Below are 15,212 nucleotides of genomic sequence, written 5' to 3' on the forward strand. Positions count from 1 at the left end.
TGACTTACTTCTCTATATTATTAGCTTTTGGGGGGAAGCAAGGGAACCTTAAAAGACCAAGTAGATATGACAACCTGCATCAGGTTAGCTCGAGTCAGAGGAATGAGATGGTGCGTCTGACCTTAACGAAGTTGAAAGGGGAGACAAAGAACTAGGGAGCTGCATACCTAATAAAACTGGGCCAGCCACATCGTTTTGTATTGCAAGACTTGAGTGACATTAGGATGAGTGTCCCTTTTTCTTTTTCTTTTCTTTTCTTTTTTTTTTTTTTTTTGAGTGTCCCTTTTTCTGTGAACTTGTCCATCTCTGCATAACTATGCAGAAAGCAAAAATCTTATTTTCTGTAATATGGCCATTTGTTCCTTTTTTCTTTGACTCAAACTGGCCTCCCCAGCACCCTGACTTACCCACCTCCCTCTCCCTTGCTTAATCATTAAGCCTCCAGGACGATGAGGTTCTGGTCAACATCCAGGAGTCTTAGAAACAAGGTCCTGGGTCAGTTGACTGTTGAGACAGAGTTTTCAATCAAACTAAACATAGTATCTTGGCCTCAGTTCTGTTTTAGCTCCAGACCCCAGAACGTGGAATGATCCCAAAAAACAAATCCTTGCAAAATTGGACAGAACAACTCCATGGCTGACATCAGGACCAAATGCAATGATCAATTACTCCCTACCCTAGCACAAACCAATCAGAAGACCCCATGATTCCAACTCACGATTAATAATTTTTTCCCTGAAAGCCATGGGGGACCCAGGTCATTGAGCAGGAGCTCCTGTGACTCTAGGCGTGGAGCCGTCTCCTTAATACATTCTTACTTTCTTGGCTGCAAATTCCTGTTCATGTCTTATTGGGCTTTGATGCATGCAGGCAAATGACGCCTTCAGTCTGGTAATAATTTTGGTACCCAACATGGGGCCTCCCTTTTACTTGAGCCACCTCAACCTCTTCTACTGTTTTGTCTGTTGTGTCTGACTCAAACTTCTGGCAAGAAATAGAGTTATTAATTTGCTAGTTCTTACAACTGCTTGTTCCTGTGTTATTCTTTTCTGTAAACTATCTAATCTTAGGACTCATTTTACATGCTTGAGCTAAAATAATTACTTTTGGTATAGGCCTTAATAAGATGGGTAACTTGCCTAACCTGTGGTGGCACCGTGGATAAAGTGTTGACCTGGAACGCTGAGGTCGCCGGTTCAAAACCCTGGACTTGCCTGGTCAAAGCACATACCAGAAGCAGCTACTACAAGTTAATGTTTCCTGCTCCTACCCCTCACCCTAAAATCACGAAATGAAATATTAAAAAAAAAAAGGGTAACTCTACATATGTAGCTCCTTGGACTGTATTTTACAAAACTGGAAAACATTTAGCTATGAACCCATGAAAAGAAGACAAATGATTTTCCTATGCAGAGTGGCCTCTCTACTTCTATTTTTACCTCTTATAGGCCAGTCTATATAGGCATTCAGCAAATACTAAATACTTCCCTCATTGCTGAAGAACAGCAAACCATTTTAGAAAAAGCTAGAGAAGAGGCTAACCATTTATAAAATGAAACCTCTCAAAAGGCTAAATGAAGCCTCAGTGGGCATCCCCACAATTGACCCCCATTGGAAATCTAATGATGAGGATTTACCAAAACTTGAACATTATAGAGAATGTATCTTGACTGGATTAAGAAAGTGAGTACCTAAAGAAAAAAAAATGGCCCTGGCCGGTTGGCTCAGCGGTAGAGTGTCGGCCTGGCGTGTGGGGGACCTGGGTTCGATTCCCGGCCAGGGCACATAGAAGAAGCGCCCATCTGCTTCTCCACCCCCCCCCCTTCCTTCCTCTCTGTCTCTCTCTTCCCCTCCCGCAGCCAAGGCTCCATTGAAGCAAAGATGGCCCGGGCGCTGGGGATGGCTCCTTGGCCTCTGCCCCAGGCACTAGAGTGGCTCTGGTCGCGGCAGAGCGACGCCCCGGAGGGGCAGAGCATCGCCCCCTGGTGGGCAGAGCATCGCCCCTGGTGGGCGTGCCGGGTGGATCCCGGTCGGCGCATGCGGGAGTCTGCCTGACTGTCTCTCCCTGTTTCCAGCTTCAGAAAAATACAAAAAAAAAAAAAAAAAAGAAAAGAAAAAAGAAAGAAAGAAAGAAAGAAAGAAAGAAAGAAAGAAAGAAAGAAAGAAAGAAAAATCAGTTAATTTTAAATGCTAAAATAACGAGCAGAAGAAAATCCTTCAGAATTCTTGGAGTGGGTTTGCGAGATCTACCGTCAGTACGCTGACCTAGATCGTGAAGCTTAGGAAAATGAAAGGTCATTAACATGATCGTTAAAATTCAGAGTGTATCAGATATTCAGAGGAAACTCTAGAAGGTTGAAAAGGCATATGTGATGCCAAAGTTACAACTGACAGAAATTGTTTTCAAAGTCTTTATAGCCAAGACCAGGCCTCCAAGAGGGAAAAGAGACAAAATATAAAGCTGTGTGTGCAAATGCTTGCTACAGCCTTGGAGCCAGGAGGACATAAAAAATAAAATAAAAAGGTAAGACCACCCTCTACCCCAACCTAAAGGGTCCAACCTTAGAGAGCGCTTAAAACCAGGCCCCAATCAAAGCACCTATTGCAAACAGGAAGGGCATTGGAAAAAGAACTGCCCAATCCTGAGTTAGGTTCCAAGGCACTCGGAATCCAACCAAAATACACTGCAATGCCCCAGATTACAGACAGTGACCAAGAATGACAGGACTCAGGGGTCCACTACAAATCAACAGCTCTTTCAACATCATCCACATGAACAGTGGGTCACCATAGCAGTGGGAAATTGATTAGTTGACTTTTTAATCAACACAGGAGCCACTTACTCTGTATTAAATACCAGATTGACAAAACTATCGCAGGAAAAGATGGTAATAACAGGGGTCTCAGGAAAGCCCCAACAAAAGTCATTCCTTCAACTTTGGATTTCAAGATAAGAAAAATAAGACATAACTTCCTGTATGTGCCTGAGTGCCCCATCCGCTTCTGGGATGAGATTTACTGGCCAACTTGAATACAAAAATAATTTTTGCCCCTGGCCAAATAGACATTAGAGTTTCTCCAGAAAAGGCCGGTGCCTGACAGACTTATTGTGCTCTGGAATTGAGACCTTCCTTACAGAAATATCAGGTATTATCTTGAGGACAGTAACTCTGGAGGTTTGGGCCCAAGGCAGGCCAGGGTGTGCCAAAACAGCCACCCCAGTGTGAGTCTGTCTGTAGGAAAAGGCCATTGTTCCTCATTTGAACCAATATGCTCTGAAAGAACAAGCAAAGAAGGGAATTCAGCCCTTAAAAATGGCATTCTTAGAATAGCAGCTCATTCCTTCTGCCATTCTCCATACAACACTCCCATTCTCCCAGTACAGAAACCAGACACTAATGTTCAGGACTTGTGGGCGGTAAACCAAATAGTAGAGAATATACATCTGGTGGAACCCAACCCGTACACTCTGCTAACCACTTTGTCTGAGGACTTTTGCTGGTTTATTGCATTGGACTTAAACTGTATGCTTTCTTCTGTATGCCCTTGAGTCTTGCGTTACAGCAACGTTTTGCGTTTGAATGGGAGGACCCAACCATCAATACTAAACATCAGTTTTGCTGGGTGATGCTTCCCCAGGATTTTAAAACTCCCCTACTCTAGCCTGACCAGGCGGTGGCGCAGTGGATAGAGCATCGGACTGGGATGCAGAGGACTCAGGTTCGAGACCCCAAGGTGGCCAGTTTGAGCGTGTGCTCATCTGGTTTGAGCAAAGCTCACCAGCTTGGGCCCAAGGTCGCTGGCTTGAGCAAAGGGTTACTCGGTCTGCTGAAGGCCCACGGCCAAGGCACATATGAGAAAGCAATCAATGAACAACTAAGGCGTCGCAACAAAAAACTAATAATTGATGCTTCTCATCTCTCTCCATTCCTGTCTGTTTGTCCCTATCTATTCCTCTCTCTGACTCTCTCTCTGTCTCTGAAAAAAAACAAAAAAACCTCCCCTACTCTATTCAGGGAAATTTTAGCTAGGGACTTGAGAGAGCTCCAATTAACTAGAAGAACATTGTTTCAATATGCCAATGACAGTCTGATTGCCACCCAAAATGAGGAGGCCTCTAACCAGAACACTATTATAACTCTGAACTTTCTAGCCAAGTGGGGATATAAAGTCTCCCAGAAAAGGCGCAGATATCCCAGCCTAACATAAAATACTTGGGATTTGAGATCTCTCAAGGACAATGACATATACTGCCAGACCCACCACCTGCTAGCAATTCAAACTGTTGGGTTTGTGAATTGCTACCCGTGTCCATTGTAAAAGCAATGCCCTGGGTTATACATCCTTTCAACTTTTCAGATTGGGAAGACTGACTTGGTCATTACTACACCTGACTTCGGACCTTTTCTCTTTCCTGAAAACCTGGGCAGCCCCTTTTTAACTATAAAAAGACTAAGAAATACATTTTGATCTGAAAATGGACCAATTCCTCAGTTGTCCCTGTAAGGTATTTCCCCGCCCAGGAAGAAAGAAGGGCATAGCCACCAAGTGTGGAATAGCAAAAGCTTTATTCAGAGCACAGCCCAGGTGAAGTTCTCTGGTCTGCGAGATGAGCCAGAGAAGTAGCTCAGCCTCACCTGCCCAGGGGTTGGGGTGGGTAATTAATAGCATCAGTATGGTGGTGGCGGGTTGATATGACGTGGCGAAATTTCATTGGCTGACAGACCGTTGTTCTTTTCCAAAGTGTTTCTGGGAAGTTTCTTTTTGGCGGGCATGGATGTGGGTAGTTCCAGCCAAAGTCCTCGGACTGGTTCCTCACGTGACCTTCCCCCATTGCCAACCAACCTCACATTCCGACCTTTTATGTTAGATAGGGGTGCCGCTATTCATCTGGCTACTTCCTGCTGGTTAGGGGCATCGTGGGGAAAGGAGGTCGGAAGGTGGTGGCTCTGAGGGGAATCTCGTATATGAGCATCTGGTTAACTGTGACTCGAGAAACCTTGCAGATGCGGCCCTGTACGAATTTAAGAAAAAGAGCCTGACCAGGCGGTGGCGCAGTGGATAGAGCGTCGGACTGGGATGCGGGAGACCCAGGTTCGAGACTCTGAGGTCACCAGCTTGAGCGCAGGCTCATCTGGTGTGAGCAAAAGCTCACCAGCTTGAGCCCAAGGTCGCTGGCTCAAGCAAGAGGTTTCTCGGTCTGCTGAAGGCCCGCGGTGAAGGTACATATGAGAAAGCAATCAATGAACAACTAAGTTGTTGCAACACCAACGAAAAACTAATGATTGATGTTTCTCATCTCTCTCCGGTTCCTGTCTGTCCCTGTCTATCCCTCTCTCTGTAAAGAAAAAAAAAAGAATTTAAGAAAAAGAGCAAACATGAGTAACTTGCTGATAATTAGAAGAGGACATAGGACAGAGGCAGCCCAGGTGAGGATGAGTGACTGCCAATAGGAGTTAAGCGGGTTGTAGCAAGAGAGATTCTTGTGCAGTTTCTCTTGCAGACGGTTGAGGACACTGATGTTCTCTTCTATCAGGCCAGTCTCATTGATATAGTAACAGCATCGCTCCCTGCTTTAATTCACTCTGGCGGCAGGTTCCCGGTGGGAGCCACAGGAGTAACAGGAGGATCTACAGGGCCCAACCTTTTGGTGAGTCGAAGACAGGTGGGGCCCAGTAGTTCTGACTGCCAGCAGTCCTGCATGGGGGCAAGCTTGAAGCGAGAGACGTGGTACCAAGCTGTTTGTCCTAGGAGCTTGGCTGTAGTAGGAGTAATCAATATTACCATATGGGGTCCCGTCCACCTGGGCTGTAGGGAGCTGGGCTGGAGCTCCCTCAGAAGAACCCTGTCTCCTGGCTGGAGGGGAACCGCTGGGTGTGCTTCATCTGGACCCCCCTATGGGAGGAAGGGTTCAGTCCACGTGTTCCCTGAGAAGATGGCGGAGAAAGGATAGAAAGGGGAGGAATGTGGCAAGAGGAGGAGGAGTGACAGGTAAGTTGTGATTAATTAGGAATGGTCTACCGTAAACCTGCTCAAAGGGGCTGAGTCCAGTGGGGTTTCGTGAGTTTGCTCTGATTCTGGTGAGTGCAGGGGAAGAAGGTTTGGCCAGGAGAGTCTGGTCTCAATGGAAAGTTTGGTTAGTTGACCCTTTAGGATGCCATAGGCCCTTTCCACCTTACCCAACAATTGAGGGTGATAGGGTATCTGGAGTCTCCAGGTAATATTGAGAGAGGTGCTAGACTATTTGGGCAGTGAAGGCCAGGCCATTGTCTGACTGGATGGTAGTCAGCAGTCCAAACCGCGGGATGATGTTTTCAACGAGAATGGAGGCAACGGTGTCTGCCGTCTCTTGAGAGGTGGGAAAGGTTTCTATCCACCCTGAAAAGGTATCAACAAAAGTTAAGAGATAACAGAGTTTTTTGTGAGGAGGCATATGAGTGAAGTCAATTTGCCAATTCTGGCTTGGCACATGCCCCCTCAATTGATGAGTGGGGAAGCAGGGGCGGAGTTCCCCTTGTGTAGAGACTTTGGAACAGATAGTACATGCTGCGTGTACCTTTTTGATAGTCTGCCAGAGGCCTGGGAAGAAAAAGAGTGGTTGCAAGAACCAATAGAGAGCTTTTGGCCCTATGTGTAAGGAACAGTGGATATCAGAAAGGAGAGTTTCAGCCTGTCCTTTTGGTAAGGCAATTCTATCTCCGAGAAATATCCATCTCTGGTTGCATATGTCCCTACCCTTTCTGAGGAGGGTCTGTTCTTCCTCAGGAGTGTAAGAAGGTTTCAAGGAGGTGGAGAGAGACGAGAGGAGTGGGGGAGGTTCCAGGGTGAGGTTTCGAGCTGCTGCATCGGTCCGAGCATTTCTCAAGGACACCGGGTCCTGAGAGGTTTGATGGCCCCTACAATGTACCAAAGCCACCTCAGTGGGAAGCTGTAATGCCTGTAAAAGTTCAGAAACGAGGGTAGCATTGATTATGGAAGCCCCTTTCCTTCGAGAGGGCAGAGTGGCTGTGGGTGATAAGAAAAGCATATTTAGAATCAGTATATATAGTTACGCATTTTCCCTGGGCCAGAGTGAGTGCCCGCGTGAGGGCAATTAGCTCTGCTTTCTGACAGCTGTTGGGCTTCTAGGGTGGAGGGGGTGGTGACCACTGCGTAGGCCACCCATAGTCGTCTGTCGGGTCCCTTTACAGAACTTCCATCTACAAAGAGTATTAGATCTGGATCTTTTTTTTTTTTAAATTTTTATTTATTCATTTTTAGAGAGGAGAGAGAGAGACAGAGAGGGAGAGAGAGGAGAGAGAGACCAAGAGAGAGAAGGGGGAGGAGCTGGAAGCATCAACTCCCATATGTGCCTTGACCAGGCAAGCCCAGGGTTTCAAACCGGCGACCTCAGCATTTCCAGGTCGACACTTTATCCACTGCGCCACCACAGGTCAGGCAGATCTGGATCTTTTAAAGAAGAATCTGATAATCCATCTCGGGGTCTGTTGAGGAAATCTATTAGCTCTGTACAAGAGTGGGTGGGTTCCAGAAGTGTTGTTGGAGCTGGCAGTAGAGTGGCTGGGTTGAGTTGGGGAGAGGACTAAAGAGTGACTGAAGGGTTTTCGATGAACAGGAGGTGAAATTCTTGTAGGTGGGAAGGACCCAATAGAGAAAGAGATTTGTGTGAAAGGAGGTCGGTGAGCCTGTGGGAGGAAAAGACAGTGATGGGTTGGGAAAGGGTGAGTTTAATAGCCTCCTTGATCAGTTTGGCTGCTGCGCCCAGTGCCCAGAGGCAGGGCTGCCAGCCTTTGACGGTGGTGTCCAATTGTTTCAGGAGTGGTGTGCGAAGAGGGAAAGAAGGGGTCCCCTCCACTCCCATAACTGAGACCTGTGAGGGAACTAGAGGTCCAGAGTATGATGGTAAAACAGAGAAGGTAGCCCCCATGTCCATAAGAAACGAGATGGACTTACTCGCTACCTGCAGCATTACCCTGGGCTCAGCAAGGATGATGGGGGTCTTTGAGTCCGGCCTGTGTCAGTCGTCCATGAGGCCGAGGAGTTCCAGCGATGGGACTGGCTCGGCCTCTCATTTGGGAGGCTTGTCCTGTATGGAGGCTCCGAGGAAGAGCCTGTTGCCCAAAAGGGGCAATCGCTCCACCAGTGACCAGACTGCTTGCAGTCAGGGCAGGGCTTAGTGGGCAGCCTTGAGCAGGGACACTGCAGGGCCCAGTGACCCTCTTTGCCACATTTAAAGCAAGCTCCTGGTGGGGCTCCTCTTTTCGGCCGGACTTGGGTCGGGCACCTCCTATGCTTTGCCCCTGTTGCTCTGCCGGCCTCAGGGCTGCCACAAGAGCCTGGGTTTGGAGTGCTACCTTCTACAGCAGGCGTCCCCAAACTATGGCCCACGGGCCGCATGCGGCCCCCTGAGGCCATTTATCCGGCCCCCCGCTGCACTTCCGGAAGGGGCACCTCTTTCATTGGTGGTCAGTGAGAGAAGCACATTGACCATCTCAGCCAAAAGCAGGCCCATAGTTCCCATTGAAATACTGGTCAGTTTGTTGATTTAAATTTACTTGTTCTTTATTTTAAATATTGTATTTGTTCCCATTTTGTTTCTTTACTTTAAAATAAGATATGTGCAGTGTGCATAGGGATTTGTTCTTAGTTTTTTTTATAGTCCGGCCCTCCAACGGTCTGAGGGACAGTGAACTGGCCCCCTGTGTAAAAAGTTTGGGGACCCCTGTTCTACAGCATGCAGGTCTGGTGAGTAGCCTTGGCCTTTTCCTTCCAACCATTAAAAACTTTAAATGCGGCCCTGGCTGGTTGGCTCAGTGGTAGAACGTCAGCCTGGCGTGCAGGAGTCCCGGGTTCGATTCCTGGCCAGGGCACACAGGAGAAGTGCCCATCTGCTTCTCCACTCCTCCCCTTCTCCTTCCTCTCTGTCTCTCTCTTCCCCTCCGCAGCCAAGGCTCCACTGGAGCAAAGTTTGCCCGGGCGCTGAGGATGGCTCTGTGGCCTCTGCCTCAGGCACTAGAATGGCTCTGATTGTGGCAGAGCGATGCCCCAAGATGGGCAGAGCATCGCCCCCTGGTGGGCATGCCTGGTGGATCCTGGTTGGGCGCATGCGGGAGTCTGTCTGACTGCCTCCCCATTTCCAGCTTCAGAAAAATACAAAAAAACCCCAAAAAACTTTAAATGCCATGTTCATCAGGTCTTAGATAGGGGTTTGGAGGCTGTGAGAATAAGAGGAGGGGGGCTCCTGGGGAGCCCAGCACCCAGATCCAGCCAGAAACGCTGGAGCCAGAGGCAAGACAAGGCCAGGCCTTCCCGCAAGAAGACTGAGGCTGGGCTGTGGGGTCAGGAGCCCTGCAACGTGCTTCTAGGCCGTTTCTTTTGGCAGGCATGGATGTGGGCGGTTCCAGCCAATGTTCCTGAACCTGGTTCCTCACGTGACCTTCCCCCATTGCCAACCGACCTCACATTCCCACTTAGTTACCACATCTCTGGGATGGACTAGGATGGCTCTGCAGAGCATGAGAGCCAATGGCCTGCAGAGCATGAGAGCCAATGGCCTGCGGAGGGCAGCCTGACGGGGGAGGGGTATAAGAACACAGTGGAGAAGGGAGGAGCTCCTGGCTGGCAGGGGAGGGGGCTTCCTGGAGGGAAGAGACCCGAGCAGAAGAGGTCTGCAGACGGACCAGAGAGGGGTCCCGAGAGAGCGGTGCCCCTGGGGGTCGAGCAGGAGGGGGAGAGAGTTCCTCAAGGGGGTAAGCGAAGGAGAAAAGATCAGGAACGGAGCCTTTTCTCTGGCTAAAAGGACCTGCACGTAGAGCAGATGGCACAGAGATTAGGATGGGAGTGCAAATACTAGAAGCCCTGAATGTAAGGGATCTTCGACCATTTCCCAGTTCTCTAGCAGTAGTTCTGTAAATTGGTGAGGATGTTAAAATCAAAAGTCCCTTCAGGAGGCCACCTGGTCTGGTTATTCAGTGGGTATTGTGGCCCGGCCACATTGGAGAAGATCAGTTTCTTCTTCTTTAGGGAGGGATCAATGTTTGAGAAATTCTGGACAAGGCACTCCAGGAGTGTTTTTGAGTCAGGTTTAGATTCCTGTGCCTCTTTGGCCGCCCTCAGCCTCGGAGTGATCAGAGATGAGAATTGGCATCCCACAACTCAATCTTTGGCCACCAGACAGTCAGGTAGAATGGGAGTGTCTGGATGTCTCCATGGGCACACACGCACTCAGAACAGATAAGAGGTCCCTGACACAGCTGCAATTATGGACAGGAAGTCTCAGAGGCGGAAAGAACTGAGGGGAGGCTGGAGGCAGGGGACTTACCGCACTGTGTGCTGAAGTGGGTGGGAGGTCGGAGGTCCTGTTCTTCCTCGGAAGGGAAGGGGAGAGGAGCGGGCCCCAGCAGGCTTTAAGCTCCTCCCAGGTTTTGGCACCAAATGTAAGGTATTATTCCCTGAGGAAGAAAGAAGGGCATAGCCACCAAGTGTAGAAGAGCAAAGCTTTATTTAGAGCGCATCCTGGGCGAAGTTCTCTGGTCCGCGAGATGGGCCAGAAAAGTCGTGTAACCTTACCCACCCAGGGGGGTAATGGTGATGGTGGGTTGATATGATGTGGCAAAATATCATTGGCTGACAGATAGTTGTTCTTTTTTTTTTAAATTTTTTATTTATTTATTTATTCATTTTAGAGAGGAGAGGGAGAGACAGAGAGAGAGAGAAGGGGGGGAGGAGCTGGAAGCATCAACTCCCATATGTGCCTTGACCAGGCAAGCCCAGGGTTTCAAACCAGCAACCTCAGCATTTCCAGGTCGACTCTTTATCCACTGCACCACCACAGGTCAGGCCAGTCATTCTTTTTCAACGTGCTTCTAGGCCGTTTCTTTTGGCAGGCATGGATGTGGGCGGTTCCAGCCAATGTTCCTGAACCTGGTTCCTCACGTGACCTTCCCCCATTGCCAACCGACCTCACATTCCCACTTAGTTACCACATCTCTGGGATGGACTAGGATGGCTCTGCAGAGCATGAGTTTCTGTTATGGCCCCTTTCTGCTTAGAATGGACCAATCAGTCTAATCTTGGTCTTCAATGAGCTGGATGGGTTTTTTCAAATGCCTGTCATTACATACATAAAGTCCTAGACACTGAACAGACTGGAAATGAAAATAAGTCTCTTCTCTGGTATATGACCATTGGCCATCACAGTTGTGGCCATGCAGGTTCACATCGGATTCAGGCCGACAGTAAAGGAACTATGGAGCTGGAAAATGGTGGGCCATTCCGTTTATTAGAGTCTTGCAATGGCGGATGAGCAAACAAGCAAGGAAAACTGCTTCCCTCACTCTCAGGGCTCCCAAGCCCTGAGCCCCTCTCCGGACTCCCCAGCCTCACTCTTTATCGAACTCACAGGCCCCCACAAGTAAAACCTGCCAGACAGAAAATATCCCTTCTCTGGCAAATAGCTACTTTCTTCCAAAAATATCTTAATTACGCTGATTTGAACTTAGCTACTAGTCCTATAATGCTAAAGAGAGAATCTTACACATCACCCCATGGAGGCAGGTGATCCACTATTTGCAATTTGCCACCCTGAGGGCAAGCACCTGAAGCCTTTCACAGACCACACACACATGGTGCTACCCTGTGCCAATGCAACAATTAGGCAAAATACAAGCGAGCAAACCTAACTCACTTGTTTCATACTTGAAACACATTAGTTTGCCCAACATCTGGGCATATCCAGCACCTAAAATGAGAATATGGATTTTTTTTTCTTTTTTGTGTGTGAGTGTGACAGATACAGAGAGTAATAGACAGAGAGGACAGATAGGGACAGACAGATAGAAGGGGAGAGAGATGAAAAGCATCAATTCTTCATTGCAGCTCCTTAGTTGTTCATTGATTGCTTTCTCATATATGCCTTGACAGAATGGGGGGTATGGCAGAGTGAGTGACCCCTTGCTCAAGCCAGCAACCTTGGGCTTCAAGCCAGGACCTTTGGGCTCAAACCAGTGACCATGGGGTCATGTCTATGATCCCATGCTCAAGCCTGTGACCCCATATTCAAGCTGGTAAGCCTGCACTCAAGCCGGATGAGTTTGCACTCAAGCTGGTGACCTTGGGGTTTCAAACCTGGGTCCTCTGTGTCCCAGTCTGACGCTCTATGCACTGTGCCACCACCTGATCAGGCTCTTTATTTTTTTTAAAATATGGATTTATGGATCTAACTTATAATCTTATCTCCCTTATTGGATGGATCGGTTACTGTACACTAGGATTTCCATCTCTTCCCTGGAAAAATCTACAAAACTCTCCTCCTAAAAACCCATAACTTGTCAGATCTTAAATCTAGATGGAAAAGGAGTATGGTAGGGTGGGAATGGTTGGTCTCCATTCTCTTCCCTCAATATGCCAGGATTTTAGCCAAATTAGAAACCCAAGCCTTGGGCCCTGGCTGGTTGGATCAGTGGTAGAGCATCAGCCAGGCATGTGGATGTCCCAGTTCAATTCCGGTCAGGGAACACAGGAAAAGTGACCATCTGCTTCTCCTCCCCTCTCGCTCCCCCTTTTCTCTCTCTCTCTCTCTTCTTCTCCTGCAATCATGGCTTCATTGGTCCAGCAAGTTGGCCCCAGGCACTGAGGATGGCTCAGTGGAGCCTCACCTTAGGTGCTAAAAATAGCTCGAATGCCAGGCAATGTCTTAGATTAGCAAGCATTGCCAGTAGGAGGCTTGCCAGTGGATACCAGAGGGGGAGCATGTGGAAGTCTATCTCTCTGTCTCCCCTCCTCTTAATTGAAAAAAAAGAAAAGAAAGAAATTCAAGCCTTAGCAAAATTTACTGCAGCCACATTCAATGACTCCAGGCAAATATATTTCTCTTAAATCAGGAAACAGCACAAATACAGAAGGTGGTTCTTCAAAATCATATGGCCTCAGACATTTTAACAGTAGCCCAGGGAGGGACTTGTGAATTAATAAAAAAAGAATATTGGCCCTGCCTGAATATTGGCCCTCTATTGGTTGGAGCGTTGTCTGGAAGCACGGAGGTTGCCAGTTCAATCCCCGGTCAGGGCACATACAAAAACAGATCAATGTTCCTGTCTCTCTCTCTCTCCCTTCCTCTTTCTCTAAAATCAATAAATAAATTAAAAAGAAAACAATGTTTAAAAAAAAAAAGAATATTGTACTTACATCCCAGAGTAACATGCTAACATCTCAGATCTATTAGACACATGGACACTGCCATAAAAAAGGTAGGTAACAGCTCTTATATTGCATTCACCAAATGGTTACTTTCACTCCCTGGTAATTGGGGAATGACAATAATAATTTTTCTTTTGTGCACAGTTGGAATTCTAGTTGGATGCTGTTGTTTCTTCAATTGTTGCCTTAGAGCAGCTAGGACAAGCAACCATGTTATTGAAAATCAAATATTATCCTTCCAAGACTCAAAAACAATTTCAATCAAAAGTCAAAAAATTTCATTCTTCTCATACTTAACCTTGCCCTTTTTTTAGCAGGAAGTCGTTAGAGCGGTCATCGCCCCTTATTCCTCAAGACTGAGGAACAATCTAAAGAAGGGGGAAATTGTAACTGCAGAAAGCAGAACCCTTACTTTCTTTAATCTGGCTTTTTGTTTTGGTTTTTATCCTTTGGCTCAAACTGCCCTCACCTAGTACCCTGACTTGTCCACCTCCCTCTCCCTTGCTTAATCATTAAGCCCTAAGGATAATGAGGTCCTGAGATCAACATCCAGTAGTCTTAGGAACAAGGTCCACAGTTTGTTGACTATTGAAAAAGAGTTTTCAAACTAAACATAATATCTTAGCCTCAGTTGTGTTTTAGCTCCAGACCGAGGAAAGCAGAATGATCCCACAGAACAAATCTTTACAAATTGAACAGAAGAATTCCATGGCTGACATCAGGACCAAATGCAATGATCAATTACCCCTAGCACCAACCAATCAGTAGAGACCACGATCCCAACTCTATTAGTCAGCATGATTAATAATTCTTTCCTTGTATAATCCATCCCCTGAAAGCCATGGGGGACCCAGGTCTTTGAGCAGGAGCTCCTGTGACTCCAGGCGTGGAGCCATCTCCTTAATAAATTCTTACTTTCTTGGCTGCAAATTCCCATTCGTTTCTTACTGGGCCTTTGATGAGTGCAGGCAAACGGACCCCTTAAGTCTGGTAACAGCTGTATTCTACATCTCTTTTTGCTTTGTTCTTGTTGTATTTCCTAGTATGTGAATTGCAACCACAAACTTGGGTGTATAAGAAAAACCATGTTTCTTCATTTTCTTTAGATGAAATTAAACTTGACTGAGCCCCTGTCACATCAGGATGACAGGAAACTTTAATCTCTCCTATTCCTTCCCTGAATACCCTCAGGTCATATCTAGTATTTGGAGAGACCTCTCCAGCCTTCAGCCCACCCTCGTTACAGCTGAGGTTCCTGTGGTTGAAGACACAAATCCCTGAAGTGCAGGGACTCGGTTTCTGCAGAGCGTGGGAATCCCTGCTAGGTCTGGAAACCTTAATGTCTCCAATTTACATTGCTTCCCAACCTAAGGAAATCTCCATTTTTTTCTTCTGTTTCAAATAAAGGCACTCCTCTCCTTTTCTCTCTCAAACATCAAGCATAATTTTTCAGTGAGCTCAGACTCTAATAGATAGGAAAAGGCATAATCTTCAAGTAGCTTCAGCTTTTCATTCTTTAGACCAGGGGTCCCCAAACTACGGCCCGCGGGCCACATGCAGCCCCGAGGCCATTTATCCAGCCCCCACCGCACTTCCGGAAGGGGCACCTCTCTCATTGGTGGTCAATGAGAAGAGCATAGTTCCCATTGAAATACTGGTCAGTTTGTTGATTTAAATTTACTTGTTCTTTATTTTAAATATTGTATTTGTTCCCATTTTGTTTTTTACTTTAAAATAAGATATGTGCAGTGTGCATAGGGATTTGTTTATAGTCTTTTTTATAGTCTGGCTCTCCAAGGGTCTGAGGGACAGTGAACTGGCCCCCTGTGTAAAAAGTTTGGGGACCCCTGCTTTAGACATTGCAGACAAAGGAATACAAATAGCCTAACTATCTGCTTGGAAGGAATAAAGGGGGAAATGCAGGTCATTAGTATCTTCATAATGTATCCTGTCATATCAATAAACTCTTATGAAAAAAAAATCAAACCTTGTCTTGTTGGTTGTAAGAGTCAAAG

The sequence above is a fragment of the Saccopteryx leptura genome, chromosome 3 (genome assembly GCF_036850995.1).
Source record: "Saccopteryx leptura isolate mSacLep1 chromosome 3, mSacLep1_pri_phased_curated, whole genome shotgun sequence".
Classification (NCBI taxonomy): domain Eukaryota; kingdom Metazoa; phylum Chordata; class Mammalia; order Chiroptera; family Emballonuridae; genus Saccopteryx; species Saccopteryx leptura.